Source organism: Herpailurus yagouaroundi, unplaced genomic scaffold, assembly GCF_014898765.1.
Source record: "Herpailurus yagouaroundi ecotype Mexico unplaced genomic scaffold, PumYag 220, whole genome shotgun sequence".
Taxonomy (NCBI): domain Eukaryota; kingdom Metazoa; phylum Chordata; class Mammalia; order Carnivora; family Felidae; genus Herpailurus; species Herpailurus yagouaroundi.
The window spans coordinates 913,596-929,260 of record NW_024412451.1 but is presented as its reverse complement, the minus strand read 5'-3'; the positions used below and the strand labels follow the sequence as shown (position 1 = coordinate 929,260).

Sequence of the window (15,665 nt, the reverse complement as noted above, 5' to 3'; positions counted from 1 at the left end):
ATTATACATGTGGCTCACATTATATTTCTCTTGGATGGTGATGGTCTATTTATTTTTTAAAGTTTATTGGGGCGCCTGGGTGGCTCAGTCGGTTAAGCGTCCGACTTCGGCTCAGGTCATGATCTCACGGTCAGTGGGTTCGAGCCCCACGTCGGGCTCTGTGCTGACAGCTTAGAGCCTGGAGCCTGCTTCAGATTCTGTGTCTCCCTCTCTCTCTGATCCTCCCCCATTCATGCTCTGTCTCTCTCTGTCTCAAAAATAAATAAACATTAAAAAAAATTAAAAAAAAATAATAAAGTTTATTTATTTATTTTGAGAGAGAGCGAGCGAGCACGAATAGGGGTGGGGCAGAGAGAGAGGGGAGGGGAGAGAGGGAATCCTAAGCAGGCCCTGCGCCATCAGTGCAGAGACTGATGTGGGGCTCAGACCCACGAACTGTGAGATCATGACCTGAGCCAAAGTCAAAAGTCAGACACTCAACCGACTGAGCCATCCAGGTCCCCCCCGCCCCTCTTTTATTATTTATTTTTTTATTTTTTAAAGTTGGTTTCGGGTGGTGCTGGTTTAGACAAGTGCTGGGTGTACCAATTTTAGCTCCTGTCATGGGCAGCACTAGTCCATTTTTGTTTCAACAGCCACCTGATTGGCTTTTCCAGCTTTATTTAGGTATAGTTGATGATTAAAACTTGTATAGATTTCAGGTGCACAAAAGGATGATTTGACACACGTGTGCCTTGAAATGTACCACGTTCAAGTTAATTAACACGTCTGTCACCTCACATGGTTAACCACGTTTTGTATGTGTACTGAGAACGTTTAAGATTTACTCTCGTTGGGGCGCCTGGGTGGCTCAGGCGGTTCAACACCGGCTTCAGCTCAGGTCACGATCTCACCGTTCGTGAGTTCGAGCCCCGCGTCGGGCTCTGTGCTGACAGCTCAGAGCCTGGAACCTGTTTCGGATTCTGTGTCTCCCTCTCTCTCTGACCCTCCCCCATTCATGCTCTGTCTCTCTCTGTCTCCAAAATAAATAAACGTTAAAAAAAAATTAAAAAAAAAAAAAAGATTTACTCTCGTTGACAAACAAAAAGCAGAGGCTCTTAAATACAGAGAACAAACTGGTGGTTTCCAGAGGGGAAGGGGGGGGTGATGGGTGAAATAGGTGATGAGCACCAGGTGTGTATAGAAATCTTGAATCACTATATTACACACCTGAAACTAATAGAACATTGAATGTTAATTATACTTCAGTTAAAAAAAGAAAAAAAGGGGGGCACCTGGGTGGCTCAGTTGGTGAAGCATCTGACTCTTGATCTTGGCTCAGGTCATGATCTCACAGTTCGTGAGTTTCGAGCCTCGCGTCGGGCTCTTTGCCGATAGCTTGGAGCCTGCTTCAGATTCTGTCTCCGTCTCTCTCTCTGCCCCTCCCCCATGCGTGCTCTGTCTCTCTCAAAAATAAATAAACATTAAAAAAAAATTTAAGACCTAGACACATAGTTCACTGTGAGCATCATGTCCTTCGGCACCCTCCTGCTTTCCCGTGTGCTGTTCCTTCTGCCCAGGATGCTTTTCCCTTGTCCTCCCCTCTCTCTACCTGGCCGATACCCCCTCCTTCTTCAAGACTCAGCTCTGACGTCCTCTCCAGCAGGAAGCCCTCTCTGACCTCCGTCTGGATCGGGCGCCTCCTCTGGGGCTCCCACAGTCCCTGGGCTTCCCCCATAGCTGTTCTGACACTCTAGATGGTCAGAGGAGCGAGTCTGGCTCTGCCACTGGACCCCGAGTCTCCTGAGGGCAGCGCCGGGCTGTGTTTTTGACACTGCCCAGCTCAGGACCAGGCACAGAGGAAGGTTTCAGTAAATGTTTGTTGAACGAGAAACAAATGAGCTCAGAAGTGAGACGGACCTCAGGACGTGATGGCGGGACTCCTGAGAAGTGGGAGCATTGTCTTCGCCCCTTCTCTTCGTTTTTCCTGCCATCAGGCTTCCTCAGGAGCCGAGGCTTGATGGATGGTTGGCCTAATTCATTCCTGAACGCTGCAGGCTGTGGTTTCTGTGGAAAGTCCCAGTGAAATTCTTTTTTTCTTGGCTTCTCTCACCAATTCCGTCCACATTTCTTTGCTGACTCAACATCGTCCCCAGCTTTTATTTTTACATTTTCCCCAAACTCTTTTAATGAAAAATTTCAAACGTACAGAGGAGTCGGAATAATTTTACAGTGAAGTCTTGCATACCTGTTACTTAGATTCTACAGTTAACATTGTACTCTGCTCGCTGTATCACATCCACCCCTCTTTCCATCCCTCTGTCTGTCCATCACTCCTTCCCAGCCCTGGGGCTTCGGAGCCACCTTTTGTGGTTTCCCTGCTCACTGCCTCTGCTCTTGTGTTAGCCTCTAACTCTCCCCAGTCGCTCAACTTGAGTCTGCTGTTTGCTGCTGAAAAATAGTATATAACTAATAAATAAAAATAGTATAGCTAAAATAGTATAACTAAAAAATATTAGCATATAGCTAATAACTAAAACCAGTAAATAACTTAGGGATGCAGAAACCAGCATGTGCTGAGAACGTCCTACGTGTCTGACACTTTTCCAAGTGCTTTATAGGAAACCATCCACTTAACCCACCTGACGACACTGTGTAGAAACAGAGGCCTGGACAGGTGATGCCACTAGCTCAGAGTTTCAGAATAAGTGGCCCGCCCACGATTTGAACCCAGCAGGTGTCTTAACTGGTAACCGGAAGAGCACCTGGGAGACACTGGGGGTTTTGAAACCAAGAGGGCCGGTTGGTGTTTTGAAAGCGCCCTCTGGTGGCTGCGAGGAACATTGTCCGCTCCTGGCTTCTCTGGCTGACGCGGGGAAGACATTCAACTAAATCCTGGGGCAGAGACACTGTGTCCACTCGAGAGTGGCTCTGCCTGGGCTCTGGGATGTCTTCTTGGAGGAGGCGACGTTGGAACAGGGCCTTACCTCACACGTAGCAAAGGCGCGGGAGAACCCGCCTTGTTCTGGGAAGAGTGTGCAGCTTGGCGTGGGAGGGAATCACCAGATGCGGCTGCAGAAATAGGCCACGGCCCATTTAGCTAAAGAACCTTGGCCTTGGGATTTTGTTCCGTCACCCAGTTTGGAGCTTGGGAGCCGGCAAATTGCGAAGACAAGATTGGAGGGTCATACATGGGATTGTCAGCTTTTTATGCTGCCAGTACAGACTTTAAAAAAGAAAGAGACTATTTCTGTTCATTCTAAAAGCTGTTATGGAGCACCTTCTGTTTGTTTCTTTTTAATTAATGTATTTATTTTGAGAGAGAGAATGAGTGGAGGAGGGGCAGAGAGAGGGAGAGAGAGAATCCCAAGCGCCCCGTGCTGTTAGCGCAGACCCCGATGCGGGGCTCGATCCCACGAACCGTGAGATGGTGACCTGAGCCAAAATCAAGAGTTGGGCACTTAATCGATTGAGTCACCTGGGTGCCCCATTTTGTTATTTTTTAAATCTCATAAATAATACATGGACTCAGTCTTTCTTAAAGGATTTTATTTTATTTACTTAAAAAAATGTTTATTTTTGAGAGAGAGACAGAGAGAAAGAGCATGAGCAGGGGAGGGGCAGAGAGAGGGGGGCAGGAAAGAGGATCGGAAGCGGGCTCTGTGCTGACAGCAGAGAGCCCCATGTGGGGCTCAAACTCATGAACCGAGAGATCATGACCTGAGCAGAAGTCAGATGCTCAACCGACTAAGCCACCCAGGTTCCCTGACTCCTTATTTACTTTTTGCTTTATTTTAATTTATTTTTTATTTTTTTAATGTTTATTTTTGACAGAGAGAGAGAGACAGAGCGTGAGCGGGGGAGGGGCAGAGAGAGAGGGAGACAGAATTGGAAGCAGGCTCCAGGCTCTGAGCTGTCAGCACAGAACCCGATGCGGGTCTCCAACCCACAGACCGCAAGATCAGGACCTGAGCTGAAGTCGGACACTCAACCAACTGAGCCACCCAGGCGCTCCTCCTTATTTACTTTTTAAAGTAGGCTCCATGCCCAACGTGGGGCTTGAACTCATGACTCAGAGATCAAGAGTCATAGGCTCTACTGACTGAGCCAGCCAGGCACCCCTGGACTCAGTCTTACAGGAACTCAAGCGGCACCAACTCAGAGTCAAAAGTGCATTTCCCTTGTCAGGATTCCCTCAGTGAGCCTCTTTCTCCTTAGTTCCAGGAAAGGGCAACCATCCCACGGGGATTTTCCTCTTAGGACCCCCGAGCAGGGAGACACCGCATTTTGTGGATAAGGTGCGGATAGGAAAGTAAAGGCCGTCACTTCCTGGACACTCACCACGACCCAGGCACTGTCCTGAGCGCTTCCCACATATTAACTGGTTTCACTTTCGCGACGACAATGTGCAAGCTCCTGGTTCCTCATGATCCCATCACTGCGGGCCGCTCGGACACTCACTTCCTCCTGCCTCTCTGCTCCGTGCCCACCTCACCCCAGCCTTCTTCAGGCTCACCACCTGCACGCCCCCCTCCTGGCCTTTGCACTGGCTGTGTGCTCTGCTGGACAGCTCTCCCTCTCCAGCTGCACGTCGCTTCCTCTCCCTCTTCTTCCCGTGTCTGCTGGCAGGTCACCTCCTCCGAGTGGGCTTCCCTGACCACCTTATCAAAAGCAGCCTGCCTCCCTCACCCCCAGCCCCCCATCCCTTCGCTCGGCTGTACTTCTCTACACAGCAGTTCGCTCCACCTGACGTTTTCATGCACGTGCCCCGCTTGGGTGTCCCTTCGCGAGGGCCTTGTCTCCTACTCCTGACACGGTGCGGTAGGAACGCCTCCTGAATGCCAAAACAACCCTTAGAACCACTACCACCCCATTTTACAGATGAGAACATCGTTTATTTATGCATGTATTTTGAGGGGGGGGGAGAGAGAGAGAAAACCCACGAGGGTGGGGGAGGGGCAGAGAGAGGGAGAGAGAGAGAGAACCCTAAGCAGGCTCTGTGCTCAGCGCAGAGCCCGATGCGGGGCTCGATGCGGGGCTCGAACTCACGAGCTGCAAGATGATGATCTGAGCCGAAGTCGGACGCTCAACCGACTGAGCCACCCAGGCGCCCCCGGAGATGAAGAATCTTAAGGCAACTCAGCTAAGAGTTAACTTGTGGAGATGGGATTCCCATCCGAGCAGCCCGGCCTAAAGGTTTGACCAAGGTCTGCAGGTTTCCCGCCGCAGGCTCTGTTGCTACGGTAAAATGCTCTGTAACAAACCGCCCCCACACTCGGTAGCCTTTATTTAAGCTCACAAGGTCACGGGTGGCCAGTTTCAGCGGGGCCTGGATGGAGAGGTCTCCTGGACGCTCGTATGTCTGCGGGTCAGCTGCTCGCTGATCTAGCTTGGTCTCGGCGGGGGTGGCCGGGAGACTTGGTTTTACTCCAAGTGTCTGTCACCTTCCAATAGGCTAGCCTGGGCTTGTCCTCCCGGAGGTGGAGTGGAACCGCCCAAGGCCCCTCACATGACACCTACAATTGTAAGCGGCGGTCTGTTACTTCCCCCTCGTGCTGTTGGCAAAAGCAAGTCACGAGGCCAAGCCAGGGTCCTGTAACCGTGGCGTTGGCGTTACATGGGGACCAACCGGGGCCAGCCGTGCAATCTACAGAGTTGGTCATCAGCTCAGGGTCTCTGGGGCGGAAGAGGTGGGAGGCCATTTGAGAGAAGACCCCAGGAGCTCCCGTGCAGGGCTTCTTTGAAGGGAACTCCCAGGCTCCAGGCGGACAGGCTTTGGGTGGGGGAAGGAACCAAGCAGGAGAGGATGGCCGGGCAAAGAGGCTGTTGTGTGTGCATTTCTTACTTGGGTGTGGTTGTCTACAGGAAGTTGGCAGGAAGCTTTGAGAACATCCATGTTTGCTGGTTGATGAGTGACTGCCTTGATATTTAATTAATTGTGGTCACTTCATTACCTGTTTTTGTGTTTTTCTTTTTAAGATTTTATTTTTTCAAGTAATCTCTGTACCCATTGTGGGGCTCGAACTCTCAACCCCGAGATCAAGAGTCACATGCTCCACCGACTGAGCCAGCCAGGCGCTCCTGGGATTTTTCTTTTTAATGTTCTTACTTACTTTTGAGAGGGAGAGAGAGAGAGAGAGCAGGGGAGGGGGCAGAGATAGAGGGAGACAGAGAATCCAAAGTGGGCTCTGTGCTGACAGCACAGAGCCCGATGTGGGGCTGGGTCATGAGATCATGACCTCAGCCAAAGTCAGATGCTTAATCCACTGAACTACCCAGGCACCCCGCCCCTGGGAGTTTTAATCTAGATTAATTTATATCTATCAAATATACATCAATCTAGGTTTTCCTGTATTCCTGTATTTCCTGTACTCCTGCCTGGTTCCGTGCACACGACGTGAGGAGGCCGCTTAATTGTCACAGAAGCTCTGTAGAGCCAGAACTATGATTAACTCCAGTTTACAAGTAAGAGATATTTAGAGGCTTGCACAAGAGTTTCCCAGGACTTTTGCCGCTTGTAAAAATAACTGGACCCAGATGGTCCTGGAATGTCTGTGGGTAAAGTGAGGCTGGCCGGGCTGTCACCAGCAGATTAGAGATGGCCTGAGGCCAGGCCCATGTCTTCAGCAACATGCAGAATAGAGCTGTCATTTTTTTTTTCTTTTGAGAGAGGGAATGCGTGTGTGTGCACAAGTGGGGGAGGGGCAGAGAGAGAGAGAGAGAGAGAGAGAGAGAGAGAGAGAATCTCAAGCAGGCTCCATGCAGAGCCCAGCTCGGGGCTCCTTCTCACCAATCATGAGATCATGACTGAGCTGAAATCAAGAGTCAGATGCTCAACGGACTGAGCCGCCCAGGCACCCCCTAGCTGTCATTCTTACAGTAACTCTGGGTGTGGGTTTTCCCCGGTTCCTGGTCTCCTGGAGTGGCCTCCCTATCCTCAAGGCTCATGCCTGTAATAACAGTGAAGCTTTTACAGCTGATGTGGCAAACCCAAACCCGGTCTTCCGCATTTGGAAGATTTATCGTTCCTCCCGATGCATTTGGAGTGCTAATTAATTTCCCTGTGTTTTACCCATCGGAACTCGATTTTTCTGCTATGTCCTGGCCACTGAGGGATGGTATTCTGCCCCAGCGCTAACCACCTGGCTCAAGTGTTAGGCTTTTGCAATATTGAAGATACTCCTGGCTACCCCTTGCTCCACGGTGCCCATCACTGTGTCCCTAAGGGCGTCCCCAGCACTGACCATCGGACCGGGAACAAAGGTCCTGCACCCAGTCTGGAGCTGGGATGGACATTATGAGTTCCGACTCTGGCACCCTCAGCCTATGCCCACCAGCCTCCTGGGGAGGCTGCCCATTTGTAGGGACAGCCCACGGATTAGAAAGTGCTTCCAGACAGGGTCTTGAGGTAGCTGGCCTCTTGTGGTTTGGGCCCTGAATGTTCTACATTTCCCAGCTGTCAGGGGACAAGCTTCCGGCTCCCGGGCTGCATCTGCTGTGACTTTCCATGTCTCCTACAGTAGAGCCACACTGCTTGGGTCCAAATACCCGTTCTGCCCTCGTAAGCATGCCTTGGCATCTTGTTTAGATGACCCGTGCCTCAGTTTCCCCATCTGTGAAATGGGGATAATAAAGGCACTGACCTTATAGTGTTGCTGTGAAGATGAGATCAGGTGACATCCGGAAAGTGCTTCAAACCTCCCCCTCCGCCCTGCTCGTAAGCACCCTAAATACTGAATGTTGATATTATAAGTGATTACTAAGGGTCATAGCCTTCCAGGCACCCCTCCCTGCTGTGAGCACCGAGAAGGGCAGATTCGGGGCCCAAGGTGGCCGCGTATTAAATGACGAGTGTGTTTCTTTATTCCACTGCCGACAGGCATTTGAGTCACTTCCAAATTTTGGCAACAACAAATAGCGGTGCTAGGAACGTTCTTGTAGAGGTCCTTTGGTGGACACACCTGTGCATTTCTGCCGAGAACGTAGGCAGAACGGGCAGTGCAGGGTCCGGGGGTATGCAGATGGTCAGCCAAGGTGGTTGTACGTACTTACTGAATGTTGAACCATGCGATTGCGTGTGCCGTTTTCATAAATGAAGGAAATTCAGATGTACAACTATAGATGCCACCGGGTTGCTCAGACATTGCTTGGACTCGAGTGTATTAGTTCCCAGTTGCTGCGTAACAAGCTGACCACAAGCTTAGCGGCTTAAACGAACACAGCTGTGCTACCTTATGGTTCCGGAGGTCCCAAATCTGAAATAGGTCTTACGGGGCTAATGTCAAAGGCTGTGTTTTGCCAGGGAGCAAGAATTCCTGTCCCTTTCTAGCTCCTTCTAGCTGGACTAAGAGTCAAATTGACATGAGACAGGCTAACAGGAGAAAATCAAATTTAACAGGTGTACATACAGGAAAGCCACACAGACATGGAGATTCCAGACACTCAGGCAAAAATGAGGTCTGTGTGTCCTTTTTTTTTTTTTTAATATTTACTCAGTTTTGAGAGAGAGACAGAGACAGAGTGTGAGTAGGGGAAGGGCAGAGAGAGAGAGAGAGAGAGAGAGAGGGAGACACAGAATCCAAAGCAGGCTCCAGGCTCTGAGCCGACAGCACAGAGTCTGACGTGGGACTTGAATCCACGAACCGTGAGATCATGACCTGAGCTGAAATCAGTCGCCCAACCAACTGAGCCACCCGGGCCCCCCTCTATGTGTCCTTTTGAATGGAGGAGAAGGGAGCAGGCATGTCTGGGATTTCAGAGGAAAGCGATGCAATTCACACAACGATGAAACAAAGAGTAATGTTTGGGAAACAAATGTTTGCTGGGCCACCCAGAAACAATGGGACAGAGAGAGGGCTTTGATCAGAGTGGCCTTGCCAGTAAGTTCCTGCCCACCATACCTAGTTCATATCATAATGTAATTATCTATTCTGATGTCTCTCTTCCTGCATCAGGTCCTTGATCTAAATTCTTTTTAGTCCACTGAGGGAAAATTACAGAGCCTGAATCTTCTGGGTTTCCATTGCTTTATTATTTTTTTAAGTTTTTATTTATTTATTTTGCGATGGGGGGAGGGGCAGAGAGAGAGAGAGAGAGAGAGAAAGCAAGTGTGTGAGCTATGGGGGGAGGGGCAGAGAGAGAGAGAGAGAATCCCTCGGCACTTTCAGCGCAGAGCCCGGTGCGGGGCTTGACCTCACGAACCGCGAGATCGTGACCGGAGTGGAAATCAAGAGTTAGACACTCAACCGACTGAACCACCCAGGCGCAGCCCCTCCATTGCTTTTTAATTCAAAAAGTCTCCATGGCAAAGATCTCGGGGCGGCCTGGCCCCCACAGTTCTTACAGAGGCTCTAGGGGAGAATCCGCTCCTTGCGTTTTCCAGCGTCCAGCATCGGCCTGTGTTCCCCGGCTCCTAGCCGTATCACTCTGACTTCTGCGTCTGTTCTCATTTCCACTTATCTGACTCTGATCCTCCTGCCTCCCTCCTATAAGGACCCAGGTGATTACCTTGGATCTTTCTAGGTAATCCAGGATAACTTCCACGTCTCAAGGTACTTAACGACACTGACAATGTCGCTTTTGCCCTGTCAGGTACCATATTCACAGGTCCGGAGGGGATGGGGGTGTAGAAGTCTCTGGCGGGGACCGTTATTCTGCTTCCCACACCGAGGTACAGAGCTCTGAGAGCTACAGAAAGACCAGCCAAACCCCCTGAGCCACAGATCTGGACCGGTACTCGCTGGGGCCACCGTGAGTAGGTCATCAGGTTCTAGAAAAGACCATAGAAGCCAAAACAGGCTCTCTTCATCTCCAGTTCAGCCAGGCCTCCAGTACCTGCTTGGTCCCCGAGGAAGTGAGATACCAGGTGTTCCCCTATCCGTCACTGACATTTTGTCTCTTAATATTAACTCAGGTAATGACATTGACCTCTTCCGTGCCGGGTGAGGTTCTGAGAGTTCCGTGAGGGTGAACCCGCTTCACGCCAACAACAGTAACAGCACCACCACCACCACCAACCACGCCACAAGGTACGCACTATTATTATTTCGACTGTACCAATGAGGAAACTGAGGCATAGAGAAGTTAAGGAACATTCCCAAGGCCACAGAGCTAGAAAACGGCGGAACTGGGATTCGAGGCTTTGCTTTGAAAGGGCAATACTCTTCTGTAGTGAGGCCGCCGGCGTCATTACATAGCATTCTTGTCCCAGGTCCCACACTGTGGTTTCCAGAGCACACACTCCTCCTCTTCCTGGGAGATTTCCTGAGTTTTCCCCAGAGGATCGGGAAGGAGACTTGAGGGGAGAGAGCCACCTTGTGGAGAGAGAGGGGATCCTAGAACCTGGCCCTGTTCTCCACGGGTACACCTCACCAGGCCAGCCCTGCATTCTGGCGCTTCAGGTCTTGAAGGTACTAACAGTAGCAGCCATTATTCTATTTTCTTTATAATTTTTAAGAATTTTAACTTTTTTATTGGGGTATGACTTAAAGCACAAAGCTGAGGTGTGCAGCTCAAGGAATTTAGGTAATTGTATACATGTACATACATATGTGTATATATATATGTAATTACTACCTGGGTCAAGATATAGAATCTTCCTTTTCTTTAATTTTGTTTATTTATTTTGAGAGAGAGCAAGTGTGAGTGGGGGAGGAGCAGAGAGAGGGAGAGAGAGAGAGACTCAGAAGCAGGCTCCACACTGCTGTGGGGCTCGATCTCACAAACCATGAGATCGTGACCTGAGCCGAAATCCAGAGTGGAAAACCCACTGAGCCACCCGGGCACCACTAGAATATTCTAATATTCTCGAAGGTTCCCTCGTGCCCCCTCCTAGTCAACACCATCCAGAGCTAGCCACTTTCTGATTTCTCTCACCATGAATTGGGTTTGCTTGTTTCTGACATTTATATAAAAGGAATCATACAATTATGTATTCTTCTGTCTCTGGCTTCTTTCAACATTATGTCGTGAGGGTCCACCACGTTGTTGCATACGGCAGTATTGTTATTTTTAAAAAATTGCCGGGAAGCGTTTCATTTTACGAATATACCACATTTATTTTCCAAGTCTGTTGGTGGTGGACATTTGGGCTGTTTCTAGTTTTTAGCTATTATGAATAGAACTGCCGTGGGCATTCTTGTATGTGGATATACGCAATCACTTTTCTTGGGGATATACCCAGATGTGGAATTGGTAGGTCATAAGGCACCCATATGTATAGTCTTGGTAGGTCCTGCCAAACGGTCGTTCCAAAGTGCACACTGGTATTTTTGATTTCGTGATGTTAAGTATGTCGGTATTTTAAAAAGAGGCAGAAATCGGAGGCATCTGTCTGAAGACGTGCCCAGAAAATCAAACGCTGCTTTAAAAGTGTGCCTTGAACAAAGTTTGCTCATTTCTGCCCATCGCCTTCCCTTGTTTGTAAAGCTGCCAAAGTAACTTATTGTTTCGTTTGCATTTTGTGCGTTCCTAGGAGGAGAAAGTGCACACTTTTTCCAGTCTCCCAGCACACTGGACGATTTACGGGTGATGCCACGGTCCAAGGGCCTGGCCCCAGCGGCACCCTTCACAGACTCTGGCTCCCAGAGAGCGTCATTTACACAGACTGCTGGGCTAGGACCCCACCTCTCTTCCCTTAGGATATATATTTATACATATATATATATATGTATATATGTATATATATATACACACACACATATATATACATATACATATACATATATACATATGTATATGTGTGTGTATATATATTATTACTATTATTATTTATTTATTATTATTTTTTTTTAATAAAGACTTTCGGATGCCTGGGCGGCTCAGTTGGTTAAGTGTCTGACTCCAGCTCAGGTCATGATCTCACAGTTGAGCTTGAGTCCTGCATCGGGCTCTCTGCTTTTAGTGCAGAGCTCACTTAGGATCCTCTGTCCCCCTCTCTGCCCCTCCCTCACTTGTGCTCTCTCTCTCTCAAAAACAAACATTAAAAAAAAAAAAATCAAGGCTTTTTTTCCCCTAATTATCCCATCGGGACCTAACAGCTAACTTTTAACCCCGGAGGAATAGTGCAGTGGCCGAGGACACTGTACAGAAGACACTAGTGACCACAGTCACTGGATAAATATTGACTGGGCACTTATTCTGTTCCAGGCCCTTTCTAGTCACTGGGGCTACAGGAGGGAACAGAACAGACAGAAATCCCTGCTCTCGTGGGGCTTGTTTTAAGGAAAGAGACAGTGCTGTAGACAAGCATGATGTATAATGGCAATGAGTACAAAAGAAAAAAAAAAAAAGATGGGGAAGAGGGAGTGTCTGGGTGGGGAGACAGGATGTTTGCAATTTTAAATGAGGGGCGGGGGTCAGAAAAGGCCTCATTGAGAAGGGGACATTTGTGTAAAGACCTGAAGGAGGTGGCATCATAGACCAGAAGGAGTGGTAAGTGCAAATGTCCTGAGGGGGGAGCATGCCTGGTGCATTGGTGGAACAGGACGGCGGCCAGTGTGACTGAAGTGGCCCAAAGGGTGTGACTTAGGAGATGAAGTCAGAGAGACAAAGGGTGGGGGGACAGAGAGTGTAGGACCTTGTAGGCCATTGTAAGAACTTTGAGTGAGAGGGAGAGCCATTGCAATGTTTTGAGAAGAAGTTTTAAAAATTGTTTTAATGGTTATTGATTTTTGAGAGACAGAGCACAAGTGGGGGAGGGGCAGAGAGAGGGAGACACAGAATCTGAAGCAGGCTCCAGGCTCTGAGCTGTCAGCACAGAGCCCGATGCGGGGCTCGAACCCACGGACCGCGAGATCATGACCTGAGCCGACGGACGCTCAACCGACTGAGCCATCCAGGCGCCCCTAGACTTATTTTTTATTTTATTTATTTTTTTTTTAATTTTTTTTTCAACGTTTATTTATTTTTGGGACAGAGAGAGACAGAGCATGAACGGGGGAGGGGCAGAGAGAGAGGGAGACACAGAATCGGAAACAGGCTCCAGGCTCCGAGCCATCCGCCCAGAGCCCGACGCGGGGCTCGAACTCACGGACCGCGAGATCGTGACCTGGCTGAAGTCGGACGCTTAACCGACTGCGCCACCCAGGTGCCCCTAGACTTATTTTTTAAAAGGATCACTCTGGCTGCTGTGTTGAGAACAGAATGGGGTTGAGGGAGGACAAGGGCTAAAGCATGGAGACCATTAACTATTGCAATAATCAAGGGGGGAAATGGTGGTGCTTGGGCGGGGAAGCAGAGGTAATGCGAAATGGTCAGGTTCTAGAGGAATTCTGAATATCTGTAGGATATGCTAATGGATTGGCCACATCATAGGAGAAGAAGAGATGATTAAGCGTAACTCCAATGTTGTGGTCTGAGTAGCACACTGAATAAACCTTTTTATTACAGACAATTTCAAACATGTACATAAGTAGACAAAAGGAGTGTAGGAGACCCCATGTAGCTACCAACAAGCTTCAATAATGATCACCTCATGGTCAATTTCATTTTCTCTATGCTCCACCCGTTCTCGCTCCCATATGGTACTGAAGCAAGTCTCAGTCTTATTTTCATTAAATATGTAAATCCTTCAATATATGCCTTCAAGGAGATAAACTTCCCCTTTTTAAAATAAACGTGGCACAAAAAACTATTATACCGGTTCACAGTTGACCCTCTTACAAAGACCACCAGAGTCTCAGTGGTGCCACAGAAGGCAAAGTGAAGTAAGGCTGTTTGAGGCAGGCTCTTCATAGCAAGAAACTGGCTAGGATTAGGCAGGGATTGGGACAGAATAGTTTAGGATTAGGGGCACCCGGGTGGTGCGATCAGTTAAGCATCTTGATCTCGACTCAGGTCATGATCTCACGGTTCGTGGGTTCGAGCCCCCCATCGGGCTCTGTGCCGGCAGCTCAGAGCCCAGAGCCTGCTTTGGATTCTTTGTCTCCCTCTCTCTCTGCCCCTCTCCCTCTCACACTCTGTCTCTCTCAAAAATAAACGTTAAACATAAAAAAAAAAGTTTAGGATCAGTGAACACAACAAATGGGGGTCTTGAAACAGTCTTGATAAACAAGCTGTTGTCTGATAAGTGAGTTTTTACAGCCTTTTCCTTCTAGGTAAGACTTTCAAGGAAAAAACCATTGTCATGTTGAAATACGTGGTTTCAGTTCTTATATCTAATAGAATTTAAAATATCTAAGATGGTTAAATAGCCAGTCAATTAATAGATTTCCTTTTTGGTCTCATAAAAATATTTTTCCTGGTTTTTCAAGTCAGGCTCCAAATGAGGTCCACACATTGCACTTGGTTTTGTGTGTTTAAGTCTCTTAAGTTATAGCTTCCCATCTTTTTTTTTTTTTTCTCTCCTGTAAACATAATTTTTTACAAAGCCAAGTCATTGTCTTGCAGAGTCCCCACAGTCTGGATTTTGCTGACTGTATACATTTGGTGTCACTTAACACATTCCTCTGCCCCACGAATGCCCTTTAACGTGGTAGTTAGGACTGTTGATCTAAGCTTACAAAAATATGACAAACCGGGGCGCCTGGGTGGCTCAGTCGGTTAAGTGACTGACTCTTGATTTTGGCTCAGGTCATGATCCCATGGTTTGTGCGATCGAGCCCCACCTCAGGCTCCCGCTGACAGTGCCCAGTGCCCAGCCGGCTTGGGATTCTCTCTCTCTGCCCCTCCCCTGAGCACATGCTCAGGCCCTCTCTTTCTCTCAAAATAAATAAATAAAACTTAAAAAACATAAGACTAACAGTGGGAAGATGGAAGAATAGGAAGCACCAGGAATCTGTCTCTCCACCTAGACTACAATTGCACCGGCAGAATCTGTCTGATACGATTTTGGAACTCTGCAGAGTCCGTTGAAGGCTTTCAGCTTCCAGGGGAGGGCTTGGAGGGTAAATTGTGGTTAAGTTTGGCCAGTTTTAGTTCTCAGCACAGTCGCGGCTACCCATCCACCACTCCCAGCCATGTGACAGGCTGTTGTGCGTGTGTTTCTGGAGCAACTTGTATGCAGCTGTGGGAGCCAGTGTGGGCAATAAGGGCTCTGTTCTCCAAATATTGGGGGTCTGTGCTCTGATCGCTGATTGCTGCCTCTGATAATGTGGTGGTCAAAGGAGAAAAAATAAACCAACAGAAACTGTCTTCAAAAAAGACCTAATGGCAGATATGTTAGGCAAAGACTTTAACCGTCTTAAAGATGCTCAGGGAATGTGGAGGAAGTCAGGAAGAGAGCGTGTGAACAAAATGAAAATTGCAGACAAAAGAGATGGGCAGTCATTGTTGTTGCACCTCCCTTTTGTCGTAAGCCCCTTTCTCTCCCACTGAAGTGACTTCTGGGGGATGTGAAGGGCTGACACCTTTCCTTCTCCCTTCATTTTCACTTTTTCCCCTTTGGGAGCTTGACATTAGACTAGGATATTCAGGGGCACCTGGGTGGCTCAGATGGTTAAGTGTTTGACTCTTGGTTTTGGCTCAGGTCATGATCTCATGGTTCACGAGTTCAAGCCCCACATCGGGCCCTGAGCTGACAGTGTGGAGCCAGCTTTGGATTCTCTCTCCCTCTCTCTGTCTCTATCTCTGTTCCTCCCTTGTTCATTCTCTCTCTCTCTCTCTCTCTCTCTCTCAAAATAAATAAATAAACTTAAAAAAAAGAAGACTAGGATATTCAAAAAACAACTACATATATGGGGAATATT

General features: G+C 48.4%; 1 protein-coding gene across 2 annotated transcripts in view; it reads left to right on the top strand.

Annotated features, from left to right (window-relative positions):
- CD177 (CD177 molecule) overlaps positions 1 to 15,665 on the top strand; it is a 60,851-nt gene that overhangs the window by 16,735 nt on the left and 28,451 nt on the right. Inside the window, exon 1 of one of the 2 annotated variants that reach the window (XM_040457248.1) lies at positions 9,909 to 10,007. The exons of the other annotated variant lie outside the window; for it this stretch is intronic. The gene's annotated coding sequence lies outside the window, so the exon portion shown is untranslated. Of the gene's footprint in view, positions 1 to 9,908; positions 10,008 to 15,665 lie in introns of those variants that run through there. 2 annotated transcript variants of the gene reach the window in all.